At 41.3% G+C, this 26,551-nt stretch overlaps 1 protein-coding gene across 2 annotated transcripts in view; it reads left to right on the top strand.

Moving 5' to 3' along the window:
• The window catches only part of CACHD1 (cache domain containing 1), a 404,129-nt gene that overhangs the window by 56,593 nt on the left and 320,985 nt on the right, over window positions 1–26,551 (top strand). The window contains exon 2 of one of the 2 annotated variants that reach the window (XM_084964829.1): window positions 19,696–19,777. The exons of the other annotated variant lie outside the window; for it this stretch is intronic. The gene's annotated coding sequence lies outside the window, so the exon portion shown is untranslated. The remainder of the gene's footprint in view (window positions 1–19,695; window positions 19,778–26,551) is intronic. 2 annotated transcript variants of the gene reach the window in all.

The raw sequence follows: 26,551 nt of genomic DNA, 5'->3' as shown, positions 1-26,551 counted from the left end.
ACAGCAAAGGGTGGACTTCTTAGAAAGCACAAAAGGTAGAGATATCAAGAACTCTATTATTTTTGGCCTCTTGAGTCAACAAATTTTTTCTTAAAAGGCTAGATAGTAAAATCTTGAGGCTTGGTGGCCAGATGGTCCCCTACTGCCATTACTTGATTCTGCAAAAGTAGCCATAGACAATATATTAAATGAATAATGTGTCAGTGTTCCATAAATTTTTATTTACAAAAGCAGAGAGCTGGTCCATGGGCCATAGTTTGCTGACTCCTGCTTTAGAGCCCTGAATAAAGAAAGTACCTGAATTACCATGGTCTAGGCCTACCAGCAATTGAATGGCCCCAAATTATAAGGTCAGCCCCAATTTCTTTTTGTTAATTTTCTTTTTTGCTATGGCTACACATGTGACATATGGAAGACTAGGGGTCCAATCAAAGCAGCAGCTCTGGCCTACACCACAGCCACAGCAATGCAGGATCCAGGCCTCATCTGCGATCTATGCTGCAGCTCACGGCAATGCTGGATACTTGACCCACTGAGCGAGGCCAGGAATCAAACCTGCATCCTCATGGATACTAGTCAGATTTGTTACCACTGAGCCACAATGGGAACTTCTGGATAGCCCCATTTTCAAATAATGATTCCCAAATCAAGTGTTATGGATTTCTGTTTCTGAAGACATGGTCATCATTGCTGTTATTAGATACATTAGTTATGCATTGCTGCATAAATTTACCTTAGGAGTTCCCATTGTGGTTCAGCAGGTAAAGAACTTGACATAGTGTCTCTGAGGATCCAGGTTCAATCCCTGGCCTCCGTCAGTAGGTTAAGAATCCAACATTGCTGCAAGCTGCAGTGTAGGTTACAGACATGGCCCAGATCTGGTGTTGCTATGGCTGTGGTTTCAGCCGGCAGCTCTGATTTGAACCTCCATGCCACAGGTGTGGCTGTAAAAAGAAAAAAAAAATTACCCCATAACTTGCAGCTTAAAATTGCACACATTATTTCATAGTTTCTGTAGATTAGGAATCTGGGCCTGGATTTGATTGCCTCTGCTTCAAGGTCTATCATAAGGATACAGTCAAAGTATTACCTGGGGCTGTGGTCTCATCTGAAAGCTTTACTAAGGGAAAATCTTCCAAGCTCACTGTGTGGTTGTCAGGATTGAGTTTTATTTTGGGGAGGGGGAGGTTGTCTTTTTTTTTTTTGCCATTTCTTGGGCCGCTCCAGTGGCATATGGAGGTTCCCAGGCTAGGGGTCAAATCGGAGCTGCAGCTGCTAGCCTATACCAGAGCCACAGCAGCACGAGATCCAAGCCAAATCTGCAACCTACACCACAGCCCACGGCAATGCCAGATCCCCAACCCACTGAGCAAGGCCAGGGATCGAACCCACAACCTCATGGTTCCTAGTCAGATTCGCTAACCACTGCGCCATGACGGGAACTCCAGGATTGAGTTTTTTACAGGCTTCCCTCAATTCCTGGACATGTGGGCATCTCCATGGGGCAGTTCACAACAAGGTAGCTGGCTTCCATCAGAGTCAGCAAGTGAGAGCAAGAGAAGACAGAGCCAGAAACCAGAGTCCTTTTACAACCTGATCTTGGAAGTGACATTCCATCACCTTTTTTAAAAAAGTTTTTGCACTGTTATGAATTAGAGGAGAGTTGCTAGGTATAACTCAGGGGGGAGGGGATCACACAAGGGTATGGATACCAGAAACTAGGAATCATTTTAGAGGCTGCCTACCACATATGGGCAAGGTATTCCACACATTCACTTAACAAGAATTCACTGAGCACCTACTCTATGCCAAGAACTATTTTAGGCAGTAGACAGACAAAAATCTTTGTCCTCTTTCTGGTAGGAGACAAACAAACCAACGGAAGGAGTTAATACGGAATGTCAGGTAAGTGTTATGGCCTAGATGCTTGTGTCACCCCACAATTCTTATGTTGAAGCTCTAGTCACCAGTGTGACCTCTAAGAAGTAATAAGTTTAAATGATAAAAGGGTGGAGCCCTGATCCAATAGGATTAGTGCCCTATCAGAAGAAAACAGCAGAGAACTTTCCCTCTCTGTCCTCCCTCCCACTCCTGGTACAAGCACGGAGGCCATGTGAGGACAGAAAGAGAAGGTAGCCGTCTACAAGCCAGGAAGAGAGACCTTACTTGGAACAGAATTTGTTGGCACCGTGATCATGTCTTCTAGCCTCCAGAACTGCTAAAAAGTATGTTTCTGTTGTTTAAGCCACCCAGCCTGTGCTGTTTTGTTATAGCAAGACGAGAAGAATAATACAGATGATGCTAAGTGCCATGGAGAGAAATAAAGCAGCGCAGTGCTGGGAAAGGGTTTACAACTTTAAATTTGATGGTTGGTGTAGACCTGACAGAGGTGACAGCTGAGTAAAGCTTATAGCATTGCAGAAACCAGGGCAGCGGAAAGAGACAAGCGGCACTCGGAGAAGTGGAATAGCCAGGTTTATTCAGCTCCAGTGTGGGCTCAGAGGAGCCACCTCCAGAGTCTGAGCAAGTAGGTCTTTGTTCTGGGTAGCTTGTATATAATACAGACTTCTGGGTCCTGTTTTTCCAGTGCAAGCAGCCCAGCCCTCCTTCTTCCCGGAGCAGACAGAGCTGTTGCCTAAGAAGCTGAGCACGCAAGATTACAAAAGCAAAACTGATAAGCAATGCTTGGAGCTTGGCTTGCCGGGCTGCTAGCAAAGACATAAGACACATAGTTGCTACAAGATTAAAACGGTGGTATGCCAGGAGCAAAACTGCTAACGGGCACCTAGCTGCCTCCCCAGCAGGGTGGGGATGGGGGTTGTTTCTTTAGTTGAAACTCTTACTTCAATAGGAAGTACCGGAGTGAAGCAACAAAAGTGGGAGAGAGTTTCAGTGCACTGGGAGCATGCTGTTCAAGGGACAGCAAGGAAACTGTCATATTTGGAACAACAGATATGCAGAGGATGGGGAGGACAGCATGTAGGGTCCATTAGTCATTTCAGGAATTTTGGCTTTTACTCTGAATGAGGTGGAAGTCATTGCCGAGTTTTGAACTCAGTGGTGCCATGATCTAACTGACTTATCTGTGAAGAAAAGATTAGTAGGAAAAGGCACAATTGGATGCAGGAAGGCCAGTTAAGAGATGCTACGGTTGAGGGGGGTGGCGGTTGTCAATGGCAGCAATGAGAGGTCAACCTCTTACATTGACTTTCAGAAGCAGAATGCTGGTGCATCGGTCTCTCCATCACCAGAGCTTCATCAAGGACTACGTTTTGTTTGTAGTGGATAAAGTGGAAAGAGCACTCACTAGACACCAGGTGACCAGGCTAGTGGAGAGATAACAGGCAAAGCAGTTGACCTCAGTGGTTAATGAACCCGACTAGGATCCATGAGGATACAGATTCAATCCCTGGCCTCGCTTAGTGGGTTATGGATCTGGCGTTGCTGTGAGCTGTGGTGTAGGTCACAGACATGGCTTGGATCTGGCATTACTGTGGTATAAGCCAGCAGCTGTAGCTCCAATTTGACCCCTAGCCTGGGAACCTCCATATGCCATGGGTGCAGCCCTAAAAATCCAGGAAAAAAAAAAAAAAAAGGCAGTTAACCCCTGGGTCTCAGACTTAGTCCTCTAAAACTAAAATTACAATTCCTTGAAACGCTTAGCGGAAGATGGCTTTAACACAAATGAACAGTTAGGTTATCGTTCATTTTAAGCTCAATCATTGTTTGCAAGAAAGAAAAAGACAGTAAATTGCAGAGTTGGGTCTTCAGAAAAATTTAAAAAATAAAAATAAAAAATCACAGACAAACTGGTATCCTTGAGAAAAACCCCATATTTAAGTTTTAGGCAGCCTGGGGCCCGAGAAGACTGAGGGTTGTATAGATGAACAAAGCAGAATTCAATCCCAAACCACACAAGATTTTGTTCCTTAGGGAGTGATGTTCCAGTTTTAAAGACAGTTCAGTCATTCTAATCTCTCTCCTGTACTCACATGTCAAGTCCAATGTGCCATGACAAGGCATTGCCCCTCAAATAAAGGGATTAAGGAGTATTATTTGCCATCTGATGCCACCCACTGGAAATGTACCAAAGGAAGTTAGTAAGAGCCAAAGAAGGCATACTTAAACATTCATGTCAAACAGGTTGAGACTTGGTGACAACGGCTTCCAGAAGCCCATTAGGCAGTTTGTCCAAGAGAACAATACATGCATCCCACCAAAGACATTTTTTAGTAACAAGCTTACAATGTTTAACAGATGGGGGAGTGTAAGGGGTTAGTATTTTTGAACCGTCCATTGCCTACCAGGTCCCCATCTATGTCAACACATTTATGCCTCAAAATGACCTCAGGAGACAAGTATTATTAGGCTTGTTTTGCAGGGGAGAGAACTGATCCTGACTTGCCTGAGGACATGTGGCTACTAAGGGCAGAGCTATGCTCCCGCCCACATGGCTGCCATGTAATATGTTTTGTTCCAGGGGTTGGCTCTGATCCTCTAACTCTTAATGTTCCTAAATTGGACATCAGTCACATATTTTCCACCTTCTCCTTGTTTTCATTCTGAGAACTAATCTCATCAGTGCATTGGGGAATTTGAGAGCTCCAGGTAAGTTCAGAAATTATACCAAGCTGGGTAGAGCTGCAACATATAAGACCGTGGACACTGAGAACTCTGTCTAGATACTTACAACGCAGCACGACAATGGGAGAAAAAAATTATGTATACATGTATGTGTAACTCGGTCCTCATGCTGTACCATGGGGTGGGGGGGAAATAATAAAAAAATAAATTAAGAAAAAAAAAAAAAAAGACCGTGGAGAGTGGTTACAGGGTGGGAGTGGCCTGGGAAGGCCAACGGGTGTAGATTCAAACCTTGACTTCACATCTTAGTATCTGGGTGACCTTGGTGGGCAAATTACTTTGCCTCTGAGAACTTGAGTTCCTTCTTGTGTAAAGTGGGAACAATAATACCTGATTAAGGTCTGTGTGTGTTAAATATGAAAATGCACATGAATCACTTAGGGCAGCGCCTAGCATAGAGTAACGGCTCAACCAACATTCTATGGTATTATCCTTCACCTAGAAAAAATTTTTGAGTTGGCTGAAGCTATTTCCTTGTCCCTGCTGACTTTTCAGGCTGTAATTTTTTGTGCCTTCATTTGTTTTTAACAAAGATTGACAAATTCCGGAGACTGACTGGCATAATTCTTCCCCCAAGATACAGATAGTCTTGATCTTCATAGTCCAGTTCCCAGTGAATTGATGGTATATTGCTTATCATTTCAAATCCTGACATGGAAAAATACCTCTCTATCTATGTCTGTCCCAGAACTCTGGCTTTGAATCCACTGTGGCTAGAATCTGAACCAACTTCCCGTTGGTACACTCCGCAGTGTTGATGCTCTACACAGCCTCCCAGAAATGGGATCTTATTTTTTTCAGAGACTTTTCTGGTCACAGAAATAAGTGGAATGGTCAGGGTGGGGCGGGTTACCAACTGGGAGAGTGTGTGAATTAGCAAAGGAGGTAGTGTGTTTGCTTCTGATCAGTCTTTGCTCTAGTAGATCCAATGTTTTAATGAAGGGATGAAATCCAGACTTTGAATTTCCTTCTTTTTTGGGTGGTAAAAAATGCTTTTCAAATGTTGACAACGAATTTGGGGAGGGAGGAGCCATGGGTCAAATACTGATAACCAACTAAATGTTGGCAGCAAGCCCAGATGGGCAACCATAGGGTAATTTTTTTTTTTTTTTTTTGGTTTAGTGTAGTTCCCTGGTTAGTAACAAAAGAATAAAAGTTAGAGCAATGGAAATACCCTTGGGTGGAAGAAGGAGAAGTCTTCAGGAAATGTTTTGTGATTTGGGGCCGAGAACCTATTACCAAGGCATATAGGTTTAGATGGGCCCAGAAACCACCTACAGGGCAAAATTATCCCTCAAATAATTTTCCAGTACAAAACCACTGGGAACCACATTACAGGGGATGACCTTGAGCTTGTAAAAGATGGCTGGCCCCCCAAGGTTCCCAACTTAACTCTGAAAGCAGAATGGATTTGGAACAGCTGATCTAAAGCAGGCCTATTGAGGCCTGTTGCCATCTAAAATTTGACTCTCCAAAGTAGTTCATAGCCCATGTGAAACTCTTGCTATGTTAACTTGCATTTTAAAAGCTGCAAATACTGGAGTTCCCATCCTGGCTCAGCAGAAATGAATCTGACTAGCATCCATAAGGATGCAGGTTCAATCCCTGGCCTTACTCAATATGTTAAGGATCCAGCGTTGCCATGAGTTATGGTGTAGTTCGCAAATGAGGCTTGGATCCGGCATTGCTGTGCCTGTGGTGTAGGTCAAGATTCGCCCCCTAGCCTGGGAACCTCCCTATACTGCTGGTGTGGACCTAAAAAAGATCAATTAATTAATTACTGCAGCAAATACTCTTCTTCGTATCTGTGTCAGTCAGAATAGACTAGGCTGGAATGAATTAGCAATGAGATCATGCTGTGTAGCACTGGGAACTATGTCTGGTCACTTGTGATGGAGCATGATAATGAGAGAAAAATAATGTATACATGTATGTGTAACAGGGTCACCTTGCTATACAGTAGCAAAGTGACAGAACACTGTCAACCAGCTATAATGGAAAAAAATAAAAATCGTTATATGAAAACAAAACAAAACAAAAAAGAATAGACTAGTTATCTGCAATAACTCTCAAGTGTATTCTACATTGTATCTCAGAGTTCTCCAAAGGTAATTGCCGTAGCGGTTAATGGCTTCACACTGTACCCTGTACTAGCTTCCTGTCTTTTCTTCCTTCCTTTCTTTCCCTGTCTGACTTTCTGGTGATTCTAATGGCACTTTCTCAGAGTATCTCTCCAACAAATGACTTGCGCACAAATCTTCTCTCAATCTGTTTAGAACCCAAAAAAGCCAGCCACCCTCTGCTGACCTCCATGACAGCATTTTATGTTTGTCACATTCTTCATGGATATCTAAACATGTGAAAGTTTTCTACTTTTCCACTGCAATGAAACAGTTTTATGTGCATGAAAATTTAGGGGTATGTGATTCAGCTTAGGCACTCATTCTCTTTATAACTGGCGTGTAGCAGTCAATCTCTCCTTAGGTGGCTGCAGGCAGAGAATATACACTGATCAGCAGTGATTCTTTTTGTCAAGCGTTAAATTAGTTTCAAAGTAGAGAGAGGCGTGAAAGTTTGGAGTCAACCCAATATTTCATATACATATTAGGACCCATGGAGATTTAGGTTTCTCTCTCTCTCTCTTTTTTGGCCTAACCCGAGGCATATTGAATTTCCCAGGCTAGGGGTCAAATCAGAGCTTCAGCTGCCAGCCTAGCCACGCCATGTCTATGACTTACACCACAACTCACAGCAATGCTCGATCCTTAACCCACTGAGCGAGGCCAGGGATCGAACTGGGTTCCTCATGGATACAAGCCAGGGTCGTTACCACTGAGCCACAATGGGAACTCCCTCTCCAACTTTTTATAGTAGAGAAGACTCTTGTGTGAGGTAAGACTGTAACAACCCTATTTTTAAAATAAACTGAGCAAGGGAGAATTTATTGATGTACCTAACTACAAAGCCCACAGGTAGATTTGGCCTCAGGCATAACTAAATTCAAGAGCTTAATGAAGGTTTTCAGACTCATCTCTCTTTCCAAATAGCTTAGATGCTTACCATCCATATCCTCCCCTCCTTCTATGAATCAAGCCTCCAGTATCCAAGCTCTTATATAGACTCTGAGCTTGACCATGAGAATTGCTTTGACCAACGGAGCATTAAGCAGAGGATTAAGAAAACACTGAGACTTGCCCTCTTAAAATTCTACCACCACCATGGAAAGAAACTAAATCTAGCTTCTATGAAGAAGAAGCACCACGTGGAGCAGTCCACAGTTTCATATGCCTAGTAGTCCTAACTGACCAGAAAGAGAGGAGGGACCTTGTCTTAAACTGTTCTGTCACTCCTAGACCACCTAGAGAGACATGGGGTAGATGTTTGGTAAATACTTGCCGACAGATTGGTTCATTGGACTTAGAAGGAAATCTCCCTTAAATCTCTGGGTAATCAAAACAACTCCTTAATGGGGAGATGATGAAGGAAGATACATCTTTGAGGACAGATGTGTGTCAGGTTCCATGACCCTCTATGGTTATTGAGATTAAGTTGAATTTGTTTGCATTCTTTCCTAAAGCATAAGATTGCTAAAAGGCACATTTGCTGTTAGTATGTCAAATAAGTAATTTCAAAATTAACTACATTCAAGTTTAACCATTAACAGATAAATGAGTGTTCAGACAGGAGAAATCTCACAACGAGGTAGAATGAGCACTTGATGAAGAGAACGTTGATGCTAAATGAATAATAAATTGATGGATGCCATGGAACCGTAGAGTCAATGTCTCTTTCATTCAACAAATACTCAAATGTCTACTATGTGCCAGCCACTTTTAGCCCTGGAAAGGACAGCAATCGTTTAAGCTACCCACTCAAACATCCCACTGCCCAGTTAATAGATGAGCAAACCAAGGCTGAGAAAGATGTGACCTACCCAACCACACCCAGGACTAGAGTTCAGTTCTCTTCCTTCATGGTCCAGTGTATTATCTCAGGATGCTTAAATACCAGGTGAGCTTTGTCTCTGTTTGTGTGGCCTTGATGCTATCATTCATCCTTTTAAATCTTATTGTCTGTAAGACGTGGAAATTGGCCAGATAAGATCTAGCACACTTTCCACGTTGAATCTCTATAAAATCCTATCTACCTCCTTAAGTAAATTTACTATAAATGTTTTTTTTTTTCTTTTCTTTTTTGGCTGCCCCGTGGCATATGGCATTCCCAAGCCAGGGATTAGATCCGAGCCATAGTTTTGACCTAAGCCATTGCTGTGGCAACACTGCATCCTTAACCCACTGTGCTGGGCCAGGGATCGAACCTGCATCCCAGAGCTCCCAAGAGGCCACCAATGCCACTGTGCCATAGGGGGAATTCTGGAAGTTTGAGCTTTTAAATGGGAGCCACAGATGCCAGCCCTAGAGGAGTAACCTTTGTATACGTGTCAATCATAATTGAACCCATGGTAATAAAAAGGGGTTTTTCTGGGGACCGCTAACATAGAGAAAGAAGCTTTCACTATGAAGAGCCTAGTGAGAACATTTCTTATATGATTTGAAAAAGTCTATTCTGATTGTGTGGGAGGAAGAAAAACACTGGTTTTTAAATTACTATTTTGGTAAAAAAATACATAAAACTTACCAACTTAACCATTTTGGAGTGTACGGTTCAATAGTGTTAAGTATATTCATATTATTGTGAAACAGATCTCTAGAATTTTTTTCATCTTGCAAATGTGAACCTTCATACTCATTAAACATTAATACTTGCTTTCCTCTCCCCCTACCTGGTAACCACCATTCTACTTTCTGTTTCCACCAACGTGTCTACTTTCCTCATATATTTGGAATCATACAGTGTCTTTTTGTGACAGGTTTATTTCACTTAGTATAAGGTACTGAGATTCCTTTACATTGTAGTATGTGAGAGGACTCTTTCTTTTTTAAGGCTGAATAATATTCTACTGTATGTATATACCTTATTTTCTTACCCATTCATCCATCAATGGACATTTAAGTTGCTTCCACTTCTTGGCTATTGTAAAATAGTGCTCCTATGAGGATGGATGTGAAAATATCTCTTCAAAACCCTGCTTTCAATTATTTTGGGTATATACAGGAGTGGGATTGCTGGATCATATGATAGTTCTATTTTTTATTTACTGAGAAACTTCCCTACTGTTTTTCACAGTAGTTGCACCTTTTTGCAATCCCATCGGCAGTGTATAAGGGTTCCAATTTCTCTACATCCTCAGCAACACTTGCTATTTTCTGGTTTTTATTTGTTTGCTTGTTTAGTTTTTATATCAGCCATCCTAATGGGCATAAGGTGATATCTCATTATGTTATTTCCCTGGTTACTTATATTGAGCATTTTTTCATATGGTTATTGGCCATTTGTATATGATCTTTAGAGAAATGTCCAATCACGTCAATTACCTATTTTTAATGGGAGGTTATTGATTTTTATTGTTGTTGAGTTGTAGGAGCTCTTTATATACTCTGGATATTAATCCTTTATCAGGTATATGATTTGTAAATATTTTCTCTATTCTATATATTATCTTTTCACTCCGTTGATTGTGTCGTTTGATGCACAAAAGTTTTTAAGTTTAAGGAAGTCTCATTTGTTTATTTTTACTTTTATTACCTGTGCTTTTAGTTTATTATCCAAGAAATCATTGCCGAGTCTAATATGTTAAGCTTTTCCCCTATGTTGTCTTTTTGGAGGTTTTTTTTTTTTTTTTTGTCTTTTTGCCATTTCTTGGGCCACGCCCCTGGCATATGGAGGTTCCCAGGCTAGGGGTCTAATCAGAGCTGTAGCCACCAGCCTACACAGGAGCCACAGCAACGCAGGATCTGAGCCGCGTCTGGGACCCACACCACAGCTCACGGCAACACCGGATCGTTAACCCACTGAGCAAGGGCAGGGATCGAACCCGCAAACCTCATGGTTCCTAGTCGGATTCGTTAACCACTGCTCCACAACGGGAACTCCTCTTTTTGAAGTTTTGTATGTATATTTTGTGTGTGTGTACACCAAAATAGAAAGCTTCTACAAAGTGAAGGAAACCATCATCAAAATTAAAAGGCAGGAGCTCCCGCTGTGACACAATGGGATTGGTGGCATATTGGGAACTCTGGGGCTCAGGTTCGATCCCCAGCCTGGCACAGTGAGTTAAGGTTCCTGCCTCACCTCAGCTTCAGCTTAGGTCAAGACTGTGGCTCAGATCTCATCTCTGGCCTGGGATGGGTAAAGTGGGTCCACTCAGTGGTAATGAGTGGTAACTAGCCTTGTGGTGGCAATCGCTTTGAAGCATATACAGATGTCAAATTATAATGTTAAACACCTGGAATGCATAACATTAAATAATAACAATAAATAATTTTTCTGAAAAAAGAGCATAGCATAGGTGAAGACCAGAGGGGTCAACAAGGTGATGCATTTTTTTTATAACTTCTTGCCCTTCCAGAGGTGAAAAGAAAGAAACACAACTAACCCCAGAACTTTGGTAATAACATTCAAGGCAGAGAGTTAAGAAGTACATCCCAAATGTGACCCTAATAAGAATGACAAAATCATGGGACTTTCACTAGGCTGGAACTGATTTTTCTCCAAAAATAGCTGAAACCAACATAACCACAAATATTCCTTTCTTGTTTGAAGATGACACCATCTAACCAACATGAGAAATTCATATTACTAATATTAAGCATATTGATCTTATTTCTTGGGAGATAATAATCCTGGCCATTATTACGCTAAAAATGATGCACGCCCCACCCCCACTCCTAGCCCTGTCCTAGATTCCACTACAAATCTTCAAAACACTCACTACCAGTGAATAGTGCCATGATACAATTTTTTTATGCCTAGTCCCTTGATTTTTTTTCTAACCATGAAGAGAGTTAAAGGTATAGGTGAGAGAAAACTAAGTTCTCTCAAGCACAGGTGTATGGAGAAGGAGGAAAGCTCATAGCCTGATGGCTTGGGTGGGAAGGTACTGAGTAGTTTGACATGGAATTAGAAAGCTAGCCCGCTTCCTTCCTAGGGCTTTGTTCATATCATCCTGCTTGTTACAGATCCTTATGGATAACCTCTTTGAAAATTCAAATTCCTTACCAACATTTCTCAGCTTGGTTCTGTCATCTTTCAGTTCACACCTGCTTTTCTCTATTCAACTCTATAATTCTGAACCTGAGGGTTGGCTTATTACTTTACCCAAGATTCCTTGCCAACTGGCTTTCTGTTATTTTCTTCCCGTAGGCGTCACTGATGGGACATAGAAAGTAAGAACATGGGGTTATTCTCCTTCCTCTCTGCTTCTAGCACCTTCTCTGGAAGTGACAGCTTCCCTCTGGCAGTCCCTACCTTCTCCATAGCGACAGCATCAGCCAGGAGGCCTCTTCTCCATGGTTCCAGCCTAGCCCTGAGCCCTTCTACTCTACACACCTAGGCTCTGGTAATATCTTCATCCTTTTGTCACCAGCCATAGTGATTGGACCTGCTTCATGTTGTTACTTAAAATGTGGGTTACCAGTCACCCCCTTTGCATCCATTCTGTCTTTCTCCGCCATTCCATTACCCATGTAACCAATTCTCTGTGTTAAATTGCTTCTATTTGAAAAGCTACAGAGGTTTCTATTTTCTTGACTTGGACTCTGATTACTACAGACCCCAACACACCTTTCCAGTATTATTTCTTGCTCTCCACTAGAATCAGACACTACCTCCCACCCTAACTTACATATCATATGCTCCAGTCACACACTATGTGCTCCTTCCCCATCTAAGACATATGCAGCCTCTCGAAAAAGATCAACTTTGACCAAGAAGAACTAAGTTTATTGGACTTACTATTAGACTTATTACAAGAAGAGAGAACACCACTAAAGTCCTAGTAACCTCCTAGAAGGAAAGTCAGAGAAAGGGCAACACAAGTTTTTAGGGCTGGACTAGGTGATTTTAAGAAGTATTTTAAGGGAGTTCCTATTGTGGTTCAGCCGTAACAAACCTGACTAGTATCCGTGAGGATGCGGGTTCCATCCCTGGCCTCGCTCAGTGGGTTAAGGATCTGGCGTGGCCATGAGCTGTGGTGTAGGTCACATACATGGCTCAGATCCCATGTTGCTGTGGCTGTGGCATAGGCTGGCAGCTGCAGCTCTAATTTGACCCCTAGCCTGGGAACTTCCATATACCACAGGTACAGCCCTAAAAAGACAAAGACGAAGAAGAAAAAAATCTTCTAAGATAGGAAACTAGTTGGGACTGGGCAGAATTTCTAATATAAAAACTTTGAATACCAATCCTCAGAGAGATATCTTAAAGTGACTCTGTTGGTTAGTTCACAGTATTAACTTCCAGAAACAAATATTTTCCAGAGGAGGTACCTAAGTTATTTTGCTTGATCTTACTTTGTCTAACATAGGGGCTGGGAAGCATACATAGTTCATGTTTTGTTCAGCACAGAGAGAGAAATGACACTGACTTCATTTCTTATTAAACCACTTGTCTATGGTTTTATTTGTAATACATCTTTATGTTTCTGACCTTTGAGTATATTTTTATCTTTTATATGCATATTCATTCATGAAATATCCATTTATTGAGCCCTTACTGTATGGTAGATGCTATTATAAACACTGGGGGATAGAACATTGAAAAAGAGAGATGAAGTCTTGCCTTCATGGAGTTTACACCTTATTAGGAGAAAGACAATCAAGAAATAATATAATTTCAGGCAGTACTAAATCCTATGACAAAAGTAAGTTAGAGTGAGCAGAGAATTGTGATGGTGATAGATGTTAGATAGTGTGTTGAAATCATACCCATCTTTTTGACACAACTAAATTAATACCTTTTCAGTAAGTCATTGTCAACTGCTACATATATTGAGATGGTATTTTGATATATTGACTCACGGTTTTTTTTCCTCTTAGTAATTCCTTTTAATTATCCAGAACTTCCACTATAAAACACTACCTTTAGACTAAACATTTTATCCAAGCAAGGACAAAGAGTCAAAATCGTAGCTTGTGAGTTCCAAAATAGCAAATGTAAACCTAAAGAATTCATATGATGTAGTTTATACCATAAACCGAGAGATGATAAGAATGTGTAGTGACATAAGATCATAGAGAGGATGTAAGACTGCCTTCTTGGAGTTACCTGGTGGCTCAGCAGGTTAAGAATCCAGTGTTGTCACTGTTGTGGCTCTGGTCCCTGCTGTGGCACAGGTTCAATTCCTGGCCCGGAAACTTTCCATATGTCTCAGATGTGGCCCAAAAAAGAGAATGTTTTCTTGGCTAGGGATGGGATGGGGTGAAGGGTAGGTTGGGAGACAGAAGTAGAGAGGGGAAGAACTATGTCTAGATACTCATGTTGCAGCAGAAGAAAGGGTGGGGGAAAAATGTAATTGTAATGTATACATGTAAGGATAACCTGACCCCCTTGCTGTACAATGGGAAAATTTAAAAAAATATTAAAAAAAAAAAAAGAAGTAGAGAGGGGAGAAGTAAGCTTAATAGGGAGAGAGAGCTCTAGCCCCTTATCCTTTTGGGGGCCAATTTTTCAGTGTTTGTGTCACCAACCATAGGTAAGTCTGGGGAAATATCAGAGCAGGGGGCTTGTATTTCACCTCCTTAAAGAGGCCTCGAGCCTCTTGGACAAGTTCCCGAGCCAGCATGCAATGACTACCTCAGAGTTCCCAGGGTACTCCTGAGTGGTACAGGATTACAGCCAAATGCTTCCATGTTCCAAGAGACAGAGAGGACTAGAGGGGGAAAGAGGCTTCCTAGACACCACCATATGGAGACCCAGTCAATAGATTTATGTGGGTCATGCAAATTGATGGAACATAGCAGGGCCTCACAGACCAGCACCCAAGGGCATGCCACAATGAGGACAGCATTCAAAGACCAGACAAGAGGAGTTCCTGTCGTGGCTCAGTGGTTAATGAATCCGACTAGGAACCATGAGGTTGCAGGTTCAATCCCTGCCCTTGCACAGTGGGTTAAGTATCTGGTGTTGCCATGAGCTATGGTGTAGGTCGAAGACATGGCTCGGGTCCCATGTAGGCTGGTGGCTACAGCTCCAATTGGACCCCCTAGCCTGGGAACCTCCATATGCCACCAGTGTGGCCTTAGAAAACACATACAAAAATAAAACAAGAAACTTAGATCTCAGAGGCATCCAGCAATGTCATGTGTCCCCAGGTGCCCCTCCCCCAATGCTTTATGTATGAGTTTGCTAGGGTTGCCATGACTAAGTATCTCAAACTGAATGGCCTAAACAAGAGAGATTCATTGTGTCATAGTTTGGGAAGCTATACATTTGACATCATGATGTTGACGGGGTTGGTTTCTTCCAAGAGCTGTGAAAGAGAGCCTGTTCCAAGTCTCTCTCCTAGCCTCTGGTGCTTTATTGGCAGTCTTTGGCATTCCTTTGGCTTTTAGAAGCATCACCCTGATCTCTGCATTCAGATTCACGTGGTGTTCTCCCTGCATGCCTGTCTGTCTCCAAATATCTACTTTTTATAAGGACACCATTTACATTGGATTAGGACCCACCCTGATGACCATTTTAACTCAATTACCTCTGTAAAGAACCCAACTCCAAATAAGGGCACGTTTTGAGGTATTGGATGGTAGGACTTCAACATATGATTTGCAGAAAGAGGACGCCATGTATATAAAGCCGTAATACCACGTATGTAAAACCCTTGGGAGTATAGAAGGAATCTGAATCTGACCGAAAAGTTAACCAAGAGACAGTTAACACTAGCATACCAGGTTACCGTGTAGGTAAAACAAGCTTCACCGTGGCGCGCACGGTCCCTACCTCCTAGTATTCCATGCCTTTATCTGCCCCTTGAGTGTGGAAAGGACCTGTGACTTTCTTGTAACCAACAGAAGATAACAAAGGCAATGGGATGCCACACCTGTGAGTATGTTGTTTTTATAAGACTCCATCTTGCTAGTAAACTCACTCTTTCTTTCTTGCTGGCATTGAAGAAGTAAGCTGCTGTGGTGTAAGAAACTTTATGGAGAGGGCCACATGGCGAGAAACTGGGGGTGACGTCTACAAGCCGAGAGGGATAACCCGCAGGAAGCTGAGGTTCTCAGTATTACAACCCTAAGAAAAGTAACTTCTTCCAACAACCGGAGTAAAGAAGGAGGTAGATACTTCACCACTTGAACCTCCCGATGAGAACCAAGCCCTGGCTAACACCTGAAGGCAGGCTGGCTTAGGACTCAGCTAAGCCATGCCCAGACTCCTGACCCACAGATACTGTGAGATTAATAAAGGTATGGTGCTTGAAGCTACTAAATTTATGTCTTTTTATACAGCAATAGAAAACATACACCATGAGTTGGTAATACTGAGAGTTTTACCATCAAATCAAGGAATTTGTACAGCAGGAGGTAAGGGAGAATGAGGACATAGTTACTCTCTGTTATAGAGAAATAGCACTCTCTTTGGTACCTGTGGATACTTAATGAAAACCATACTTCCTCCATGCCACAGCAGATTAATCTCTTATTTCTCTTTGCTTCTATGGCTTCCCCTACCCTCCATTTTTTAACATAGTCTTAGCATTTGCTAGTTCATTGTTCCCGGCTTAGTCACTCAAGAAAAATACCCAAGTTCTGTGACCTGGGAGTTGGTAATTTTGCTCCAAGATGCATTTTCATCTTGAGTGAAGATGGTGTGAGACACAAATGGCGCAGTGAATAAGCCTAGCAAAGTGGTAGCCCCCAAATTTGGCTTTAGGAGGAACTTAGAGCTGTAATCTATTTGGAGGGCTTACTTGGCTCACATAACCTTAACATTGATCAAAACAAAACAACACTTTCCAAGCATGCATTTATTCACTCTTCACATGAGAATAAGAGAATATCAATTATCCATATCAAAGAACGCTATTATTATTACTATTATTAATTGGGTGTTTTAGAAGCAGGATTTTTAGAAAGCAGCAGGGAGAGCTTACTCCTTGCTGCTGTGGCTGCTAGCAGATCACCCAGAATTCAGAGCTCAGTGTGGCTTTTTTGTTATCTTCTCATTATCAAGTATATAGTAACTCTGGTTCTTTGTGAGAAGAAAGCCAACCAATAGTGCTGATGATAGCACTAAAGAGAAACTGAAGTCTAAGAAAGCATTTTAAGGATTAGCATTTGTTTTAGGATATGTCCCCTGTGCATGCGAAGAATCCGCTCTAAAATGTACCAATTATAGAAAATTTGGATAGAAAATACACTAAAGGGCAGGAGCATATAGCCACACTTTCACTATCCCCAAAGAACAAAATAACATTTTGGATTATATATTTCTGTCCTTTTTCTGTGTTTTAAATATAATTGAAATGAATAGCATTCTACTTTTTTTCTCTAACATATCAAAGGCAAGTTCCCACACCAATAAAGAAACTACCCAGTACATTTTAACAAATGCATTCTAGGAGTTTCTGCTGTGGTCCAGTGGGTTAATGAACCCGAGTTGTCTCTGTGGTGGTGCTGGTTTGATCCCCTGCCTGACCTAAAGGGTTAAGGATCTGGTGTTGCTACAGCTGTGGCAGAGGTCACAGCTTCAGCTGGGATTCAGTCTCTGGCCTGGGAACTTCCAAAGGCTGCAGGTGCAGCCAAAAAAGAAAAAGCAAAAAACAAATGCGTTCTGTTCCATTACATTAAAGTAACATAATTTGTAACACAATTTACTTAATAATCTCATTAGCTATTCTTTTTCCAGTTTCATTATTATTATAAATAATAATGTAGTGAACATTTGTTAAATTTTAACTAAAATTTTTTTCTTAAAGTTGTTATATATATATGTCTACTATATGTGCATGTAAGTCTAAACACGGAATTACTGAATCAGAATGTTATGAACATTTAAATATCTGTTACTTCATATTACATAGTGCTTTCCAGAAAGGGTGGTCTAGCTATATAAGACAACCAGTATCCATCTCAGCACAGCATTTTTAAAAATTTGGTATGGAGTTCCTGTCGTGACGCAGTGGTTAACGAATCCAACTAGGAACCATGAGGTTGCGGGTTCGGTCCCTGCACTTGCTCAGTGGGTTAACGATCCGGCGTTGCCGTGAGCTGTGGTGTAGGTTGTAGACGCGGCTCGGATCCCACATTGCTGTGGCTCTGGCAGGTCGGAGACTACAGCTCCGATTGAACCCCTAGCCTGGGAACCTCCATATGCCGCGGGAGCGGCCCAAGAAGTAGCAAAAAGACAAAAAAAACCAAAAATTTGGTGTTAGTGGTGATATGAGAGAATGATCTAATTTATTTTAGTCCAGATCTGCTTTGCGATGTTTTAAGAACTATTTGTGAATAGCCTTTCCCTTCACCACAGATTTACTTTCTCTCCTCCACTGTTAAATTTTTATATATGGCAGTCTTTTTTCTGGGCTTTAGTCTTACCAGTCCATCAGTCTCATCTTTGCACCTGTACCATGCATATTGATTGGCTATAATTTCATACTATGTTTTAATATCTGGTGGAGCAAGTCTATTGTCATTAGTCTTTTTCTGTATGGTTCTAAGTTAATTTCACCTTTTTAGAATACTTTTGGTTTTAACCTTTGCTATAGCACCAACCATATTTTACCTTAAATTATGGCTACGTAACTAACTCCCTAAAGAAACAGAAAGCTCCTTAAAGCTGAAAATTTTTAGATCTTTTTTTTCATGCCCCCCTTTCCATACCATAATAATTTACTCATGAAATATAGTGATGTTCTCTCAACGGCAGGCAATTAGTCTTGGTCAGAACCGTCTCAAAGACGGCCATATTCTTCTCCTTTCTGAATGTCCTGAAACTTGATGCAACTACTCCGTCTCCTCTATTTCTGTCTTTCCTCAGTCCCAATCCAGTCACATCCAGTGATCCCTTAAGCAGACAACATAAAGAATCGACAATTACTATTGAGAGTAATTTGTTCTGCGTCCTGCCCTATGCACGTCCTCCCTACCCACAGGCACTACTGAAAAATGAACTAATAGGTCATTATCATTATACAGGATGAATGAAGATATAGCTAAATATTAATGAATTTTATTCGGTAATTGCCCACATAAAAGACAAAATTATCATTTAAAAGAACTGTAGTTACTAATTAGGCTCATTACTCCTTCAAGGGTGAAGGTTCCAGTGAGCAGAAGTTATTACATCTTGCTGGAAACTAAAACTGATTCTACCCATCATCAGTGATTTTTTGGTGTCTCTAAAAATGGTATAGAAATTAACTAGGGGTATTTTTAAACCAAGTAAGTGGTCTTTTATTTGTTTAAGAAATGTATTTGGTCAAAGCAGTAATTCCTGAATCAAGCTATGCTTTGGAAACACTAGGGGATTGAAAATGCAGATTCTTTTATACCCTCTTACAGGAAGTTTGACTTTGTAAGGCCAGGACTAGAGCCAGGAATCTGGGTTTTTTCCTTTCTTTTTTTTTTTTCAATCTTTAAAATTCCTTTGGTAATTCTTTTTTTTTTTTTTTTTTTTTTTTGCCTTTTTGCCTTTTTGCCATTTCTTGGGCCGCTCCCCTGGCATATGGAGGTTCCCAGGCTAGGAGTCAAATCACAGCTATAGCTGCTGGCCTACGCCAGAGCCACAGCAGTGCAGGATCCGAGCCGCGTCTGCAACCTACACCACAGCTCACGGCAACGCCGGACCCTTAACCCACTGAGCAAGGGCAGGGACCGAACCCACAAACCTCATGGTTCCTAGGCGGATTCGTTAACCACTGCGCCACCACAGGAACTCCTCCTTTGGTAATTCTGATACAACCTTTTGGAAGCTACTTGGCTAAAACGTGCTGTTAACAAGGCTGAGATATTACAAAAATACGTGCATTTTCTCCAAGACATAAATACTCTACGGAATTCTAGGCAAGACCATTAGGTGTTGCAGGGGTCCCGGGGAGTTGATTTATAAGTAACTTGACCTTCGTGGAGAAGTGATGAGAAAAATACATAAGGAGCATCTATGTTGGTGTCGCTGAGCTTTTCAGTCTTTATAAACTGAACTTGTAATTCTTAGGTCAGAAAGGGATCCCTAAGGCTGATCTCCATGTGAGAAGAGGAGGGGATTCCAGACTGAGGAACAAACTCAAGGATGCCAGGTACGTGCCATCGCTTCTTATCCTCTCCCACCCACCCAGCCCTTTGGCAGATCACCTCCCCTACTGCCAGCATAACTGCCTGAAATCTTACAATTAGACATTAATGCCTTTGAGTCACTCCTTATCATTCTGTTCATTCTAAATGATGACTGAGCATCCAGAACTCCTAGACAGGGTGCTAATCTCTGGCAAATGAGAGATGAGAGTTTCAGCCTCTGACCTTGGAGGATTCAAGTCTATTGTGGAAGCAGCTCTGTAACACAACATGATATGTGCTGTCGGAGAAGCAGCTTTGGAGCCCCGAGGAGAAACTTACGTGAAGAGGTGAAAAATCTCTCAGTCCTGCTGTTAAAAGGCCTCAAACCTCTGGCCATGTTGTCAGGAAGTCGACGGGGTTGTCACTGCACACAGAAACAACACAATTTCCTTGATGGTGTTGTTGCTGCAGTCAGAGGAGTCAAGGGCAAGTGGGCCAGAGTCCCAGATGTTCCTTCTTTTTTTGTTGTTGTTTCCCTTCTCCAAGGATGCCTGGCGACCACCCCCAGGCCAAAGCCCTCTGAACAGGCAAATGGCCAGAGGCTCCTGCGATAGGCCAGTGATGGTTTTATGAGGTCACCCAGCTGCAGGAATTTAGTTCGGAGCAGGTGTAACCGCAGCAGGAAGTCTGTGAGCAGACTACTGGGGCAGGGGGTTCAGAAGGACAGTGCCAAGTTATAGCAGGTCATCAGGACAGTAGGGTGACCGGAAAGGGTGAGATCACCAAGTCTGTACAGACAGCACTCAACATTCCAAAGGAAGGCATAGGTATCTGTCAGGTGACAGCCTGCCCCAAATTGTTCGTGATCTTTGTCTATTAGCCATTTCCCACATTTCTGGCTTCCAAATGGTATGCAAAACTGAGCTCTAATCGAATCCATTGTCGTCTTCAGGAATATAACCAGTACATCACTCTGCTGTAATGCAATCCTAGTAGAGCCATCCCAGACCCTACTCTATTTTTCTTGGGCAGCCTTATCTGCATAAACATTCTGAGCTGCCTTTTTATCTGACCCAGATGGTCTCTAATCATTTCCTCCGATTAGTTCTATATTCCTTTTATCTTTTATTTCCAGCCAAATATATTTTGTCCCACTGCCAACTTATTTATTATGTGACATTCTTTCTCCCTTCAGACACAATATCCTCCTTGACCCGTGTTGGCATAATTCCCCCGAGCCTGTTGTGTCTATCGCTTGTATAAACTTTCCATCTCCAAATTATTCCGAATCTGTTTCTGGTTTTAGCCTCTCCTTAGTAATCCTCGTTACATAATGTGTCTATTATATCTCTTGGTATTTGTTTTCTTTCAGTTCACTTCTTACCATGCATATGAAAGTCATTTGTAAGGGGAGCTGTTTAGAATTTGCTTTTATTTTTTCTCTGGTTTCTTTTAGGGTTCTGCCTCCGTCCTTTGAGTTCTTTTCATCTCTGACCGCCCCCTCCCTTTCTCCAGCCCCCTTGATTTCGCTATAACATGTTAGTTTATACCTTTCTCCCAGATGCATGCAATTTTTACCATTGTGGCTTTGTGTATGGCTGTGTGGTTTTGCTGAAGAGTTGGCTGTCTTTCCTGTAAATTTCCAGTCTCCACCATTCATTTGTTTAGCAGGAACTCCGTTCAAAATCAGTTTTATCCCAATCATTAGCATGTGCCTAGAGCCTAAAGGAAGTCTGATAGACGCAAAAAAAAAAAAAAAAAAAAAAAAAAAAGTGCAATAAACTCATTTTGTTTTCATGAGGCTTTAGTTTTCTATAAAAATTCCAGAAGAACCAGTTGAAAATAGTTTAACCCACTGCCTCTTCTCTTTGGTCTACGGGCAGCTGAATAGTTTGAATTATTTTTTTTCCTCCTTAAATTCTTAACTCTCTTTCCCCACTTACTCACCTAAGTGTCCTTTTTGCTGCTGTTGTTGTTTTGTGTGTAGACACACAGTGGGAGTTGGCATCACCTACACACTCCTTTCATGTTTATGGAACAGCTGTCTGATGGGATGTCACAGATACAACCACTGGATGCAGCCAGCAGTGGTGAGGGGTCATGGTAGAAGGGGTGAGATAAGGCAGTTATCTTGACTGGACGTCTAGTGACAACTCAATTATTCTCATGAAATGTAAATTTCCTTGGGGAGGGGCTGTCTTTAGTCATCTTTGCTACTCAGCTTCCCTGAGCTTTAGTTTCCTCTTTTGAAAATAAGGACCATATCAATAATACTTCTTTGTTATTGAAATACTGCCTAGAAAGACATCCTATCGACAGTAAGCAAAATAACAAGATGTGACTGGAAAGCCACCTGGGTCTCAGTCGGTAAATTTTTGTGCCAGGGAATTAGGAATTCTATAATGTTAAAAACAAAGTAAATTTTTCCTATGGGAGTAATTTAGTACCTAGGAGAATTCAGATGAGCCTAATTACCACATGTCATTGTTTCGAGTACCTGAAGGCAAAGTTCCCCGTGCTGAGATTCCCCCCCCCCCCCACAGTAATGTGGTTTAGAGTTTAGAAAGGACAGAAACCAGGTGGCAGATCTCTGATTTGAACATTCTGCTGTTTAAATCCAGCTGTTATTGGCCCAATTTAGTCAACAAATTTTTCCAAATTGTTTTGCTTTTAATATCCTTGAGCCGATTGCATTTTAATCTTATTCAGAAACATAGAATTTAGAGGGGAAGACATTTTTAAGCTACTATTATTTGAACTAGGAGCACCGATTCTAGAGTCATACTGCTTCCATGAAAATAGCAGTGGAAGCATTTACTGGCTGTGTGGTCTTCGGCAGGTTTCATAACCTTTCTGAGCCTCAGTTTTCTCAACTGTAAAATAAAGAAAATAATAGTACTTTCCAAATAGAGCAACTGCGAGGATTTTTTTAAGTGTATGAAAAACACTTATCACTATGCTTGATACATGGTAAACATCAATAAAAACTTGAGGGCTTTTTATTTTTAGAAAACTGAGATCCGAAGAGAATATCAATTGCCCAAAGTCTCACAAATGTACTCAGCAAAGATTGAAACCAAGATTCACTCAGTTGATGTCAATAATTTGGCTTTTTCTACCACACACTAGGCCTGCCGTAATGGTTCTTTGTGTTGATCTTCTATTACCATTCTGTCACCTCGAGTAATCTTTTATCTTATGTAAATTATTCATCAGAGTTCCTGACATGGCTCAGTGGTTAACGAATCCGACTAGGAACCATGAAGTTTTGGGTTCGATCCCTGGCCTTGCTCAGTGGGTTAAGGATCCACGTTGCTGTGATCTATGGTGTAGGTTGCAGACAAGCTCGGGTCTGGCATTGCTGTGGCTCTGGCGTAGGCCAGTGGCTACAGCTCCAATTAGACCCCTAGCCTGGGAACCATATGCCACAGGTGAGGCCCTAGAAAAGACAAAAAAAGACACACACAAAAAATTATTCATCAAAAAGAGAATCCTTATTACTTTAGGCAAACTTTTTAGTCAAAGATAGAAGGCCATTGATTCAAATAGACAAGTTTGCATTTTTAGTTGACAGTCACCTGTTCTCTCACCTGTCAGTCATCTCTGTTCTCTCACCTTTTAGATGGTACTCACTGAAGCCAGGTCCCTGTCTTATTTATATATGTAGAGGCTCATTGGGTAATAAAAAAATAGATAAATAAAAATTTAAAAAATATATATGTATATGTGTGTGTGTGTGTGTAGAGCCCAGCTTTGTCAAATGCTAATTGTGCCCTATATCTTCTAAATACGGTAGAAATAAACGCAGTAGCATTAGTAATCATACATCACAAACTGTGTCTAGCATTTTTATTACATATATTTCACTTCGATTTCTCACTACATCCCATCTAACAAGAGAGGACACCAACACTCTAAAAAGATAAGTAGCTTGTCCAAGATCATGCTGCTCATAATTCTTTTGCAGGAACATAAACCCAGACCGCCACCAAATCTTTATCATCAGAAGAAAAAAGGTGAGGGTGGGGAATTCACACTGGACTGTGCCTGTTCAGACAAAAATGTAACCTGATTAAAAGTCCATTTCTATGAGAATACCAACAGATTTTATGAGAGAAGAACAAATTTCACACAGCTCAACTAACTCAAGCATAGGTGAGCTTATGTACTGACCCAAAATTAATTATTCCTTGACCAATACCACCTTTACATTTCTTATGTTTTCAACTAATAGTTCTGAATGATTTTGCAGAACAAGAGATCAGATCAGTTTCAGACTCATTTTTAACTGGCTAATGGATAATATGTGTTTAACCCAACCTGTATCACCACTTAATTGTAGAAGAATCAAAATTATCTTTTATGTGGCATTCTTTCCTCTCTTCAAACACTGTATCTGTTTTGATCCATCTCAGCTTCATGTTGGCTTCATGTTGGAAGCTGTCAAAAACACTTTTAACAAGCTTGTTATAAGCCACTACACCAAGAGGAACAGCTAAGTGTATTATGTCTCGACACAAAAAAATAGTCTGTGATTATCGGCATTCGAAAACAGAGACTCAGAGAGCTATGGAAAAAAGAGAAAGGGGACTAAAGTACAGCGAATTTATTTCAGGCTTATTTACATCTGAAATGGTTATAACAGGTATGTTTTGTGAACCCTCATTACCATTTTATCAGCCTTATTTTATGACTTCAGCAGTTATATAAAACATTTCTCAAAATGTTGAAGTCTATTCAGATATTGAGACTCAAGGGTTACATGTCAGATGAGTAATGGGAAGATCAATAGAAAAGTAACTTGGAGTTCCCGTCATGGCGCAACGGAAATGAATCCGACTAGGAACCCTGAGGTTGTGGGTTCGATCCCTGGTCTCACTCAGTGGGTTAAAGATCCGGCATTGCCATGAGCTGTGGTGTAGGTCGCAGACGTGGCTTGAATCTGGCATTGCTGTGGCTCTGCTGTAGGCCGGCAGCAACAGCTCCTATTTGACCCCTAGCTTGGGGTCAAAAGACAAGGACAAAAGACAAAAAAAAAAGAAAGAAAGAAAAGTAACTTGTCAACAAAAGTCCTTATCACTTTCTATTGAATATCAGGAAAATCAATAGAACACCTTTTTTACTTGGGATAAAGTAAAAATACAGTCGATTTTTATTATTTATTATTTGTCTTTTTAGGACCACACTGGTGGCATACTGAGGTTCCCAGGCTAGGGGTCCAATCTGAGCTGTAGCCTCAGGCCTATACCACAGCCACAGCAAGGTGGGATCCAAGCCACGTCTGCAACCTACACTACAGCTCACGGCAATGCTGGATCCTTAAGCCACTGAGCAAGGCCAGGGATCAAACCCGAAACCTCATGGTTCCTAGCCAGATTCATTTCTGCTGCGCCACGATAGGAACTCCCGCAGTCAATTTTTAAGTTTTTTATTATACTTGATTTACAATGCTCTGTCAATTACTGCTATACAGCAAAGTGGCCCAGTCATAAATATACACACACACACACACACACACACACACACACACACACACATATACATATGTATACATTCTTTTTCTCCTATTCTCTTCTATCATATTCTACCACAAGTGATTAGATATAGGTCCCCATACTGTACAATAAGACCTCATTGCTTATCCGTTCTAAATGTAACAGTTTGTGTCTACTAACCCCAAACTCCCAGGCCATTACAGTCCCTTCCCTCCCCACTTGGCAACCACAGGTCTGTTCTCCATGTCTGTGAGTCTGTTTGTGTTCTGTAAATATGTTCGTCTGTGCCATATTTTAGATTCCACATCTAAGTGATATCATATGCTACTTATCTTTGTCTTTTTGAGTTACTTAGTATAATACTGTCTAGATCCATCCATGTTACTGCAAACAGCATTATTTTGTTCTTTTTTATGGCTGAGTAGTATTCCATTGTATATATGTACCACATTTTTCTGGCTTTTACTTTGCTTAGCATGATAATCTCTAGTTCCATCATGTTGCTGCAAATGGCATTTTTGTTCTTTTGGGTTTTCTTTTTCTTTTTCTTTTCTTTTTTTTTTTTTTTCTTTTTTTTTTTTTTTTGTCTTTTTAAGGCTGTACCTGGGGCATATGGAGGTTCCCAGGTAGGGGTCGAATCGGAGCTGCAGCCACCAGCCACAGCCCCAGCCACGCCAGATCCAAGCCACGTCTGCGACCTACACAGCAGCTCATGGCAATGCCAGATCCTTAACCCACTGAGTGAGGCCAGGGATCAAACCCACAACCTCATGGTTCCTAGTCAGATTCATTTCCACTGAGCTGTGATGGGAACTCCCAGTTTTTTGTTCTTTTTTATGTCTGAGTAGTATTCAATTGGGTATGTGCACATCTTTTTATTCCATTCATCTGTCAATGGACGTTTAGGTTGTTTCCATGTCTTGGATATTATGAATAGTGCTACTATGAACACTGCGGTGTATGTATCTTTTTGAATTGTAGTTTTGTCTGGATATATGCCCAGGAGTGGGGTTGCTGGATCACATGGAAGTTCTATATTTAGTTTTCTGAGGAATGTCCATACTGTTTTCCATAGTGGTTTTACCAGTTCACATTCCCACCAACAGTGTAGGAGGGTTCTCTTTTCTCTACACCTTCTCCAGCATTTGTTACTCATAGATTTATTAGTGATAGCTATTCTGACCAGGGTGAGGTGGTACCTCCTTGGAGTTTTGATTTGTATTTCTCTAATAATTAGTGATGTTGAGCATTTTTCCACGTGCCTGTTGGCCATCCACGTGTCTTCTTGGGAAAAATGTCTAT

The sequence above is a fragment of the Sus scrofa genome, chromosome 6, assembly GCF_054392235.1.
Source record: "Sus scrofa isolate SSC_HxYL_T2T_F1_AM1 chromosome 6, Sscrofa_HxYL_maternal_Yorkshire_Landrace_v2.0, whole genome shotgun sequence".
Taxonomy (NCBI): Eukaryota; Metazoa; Chordata; class Mammalia; order Artiodactyla; family Suidae; genus Sus; species Sus scrofa.
Note: the sequence above shows the minus strand (reverse complement) of the source record. Positions and strands in the feature narration are given on the sequence as shown.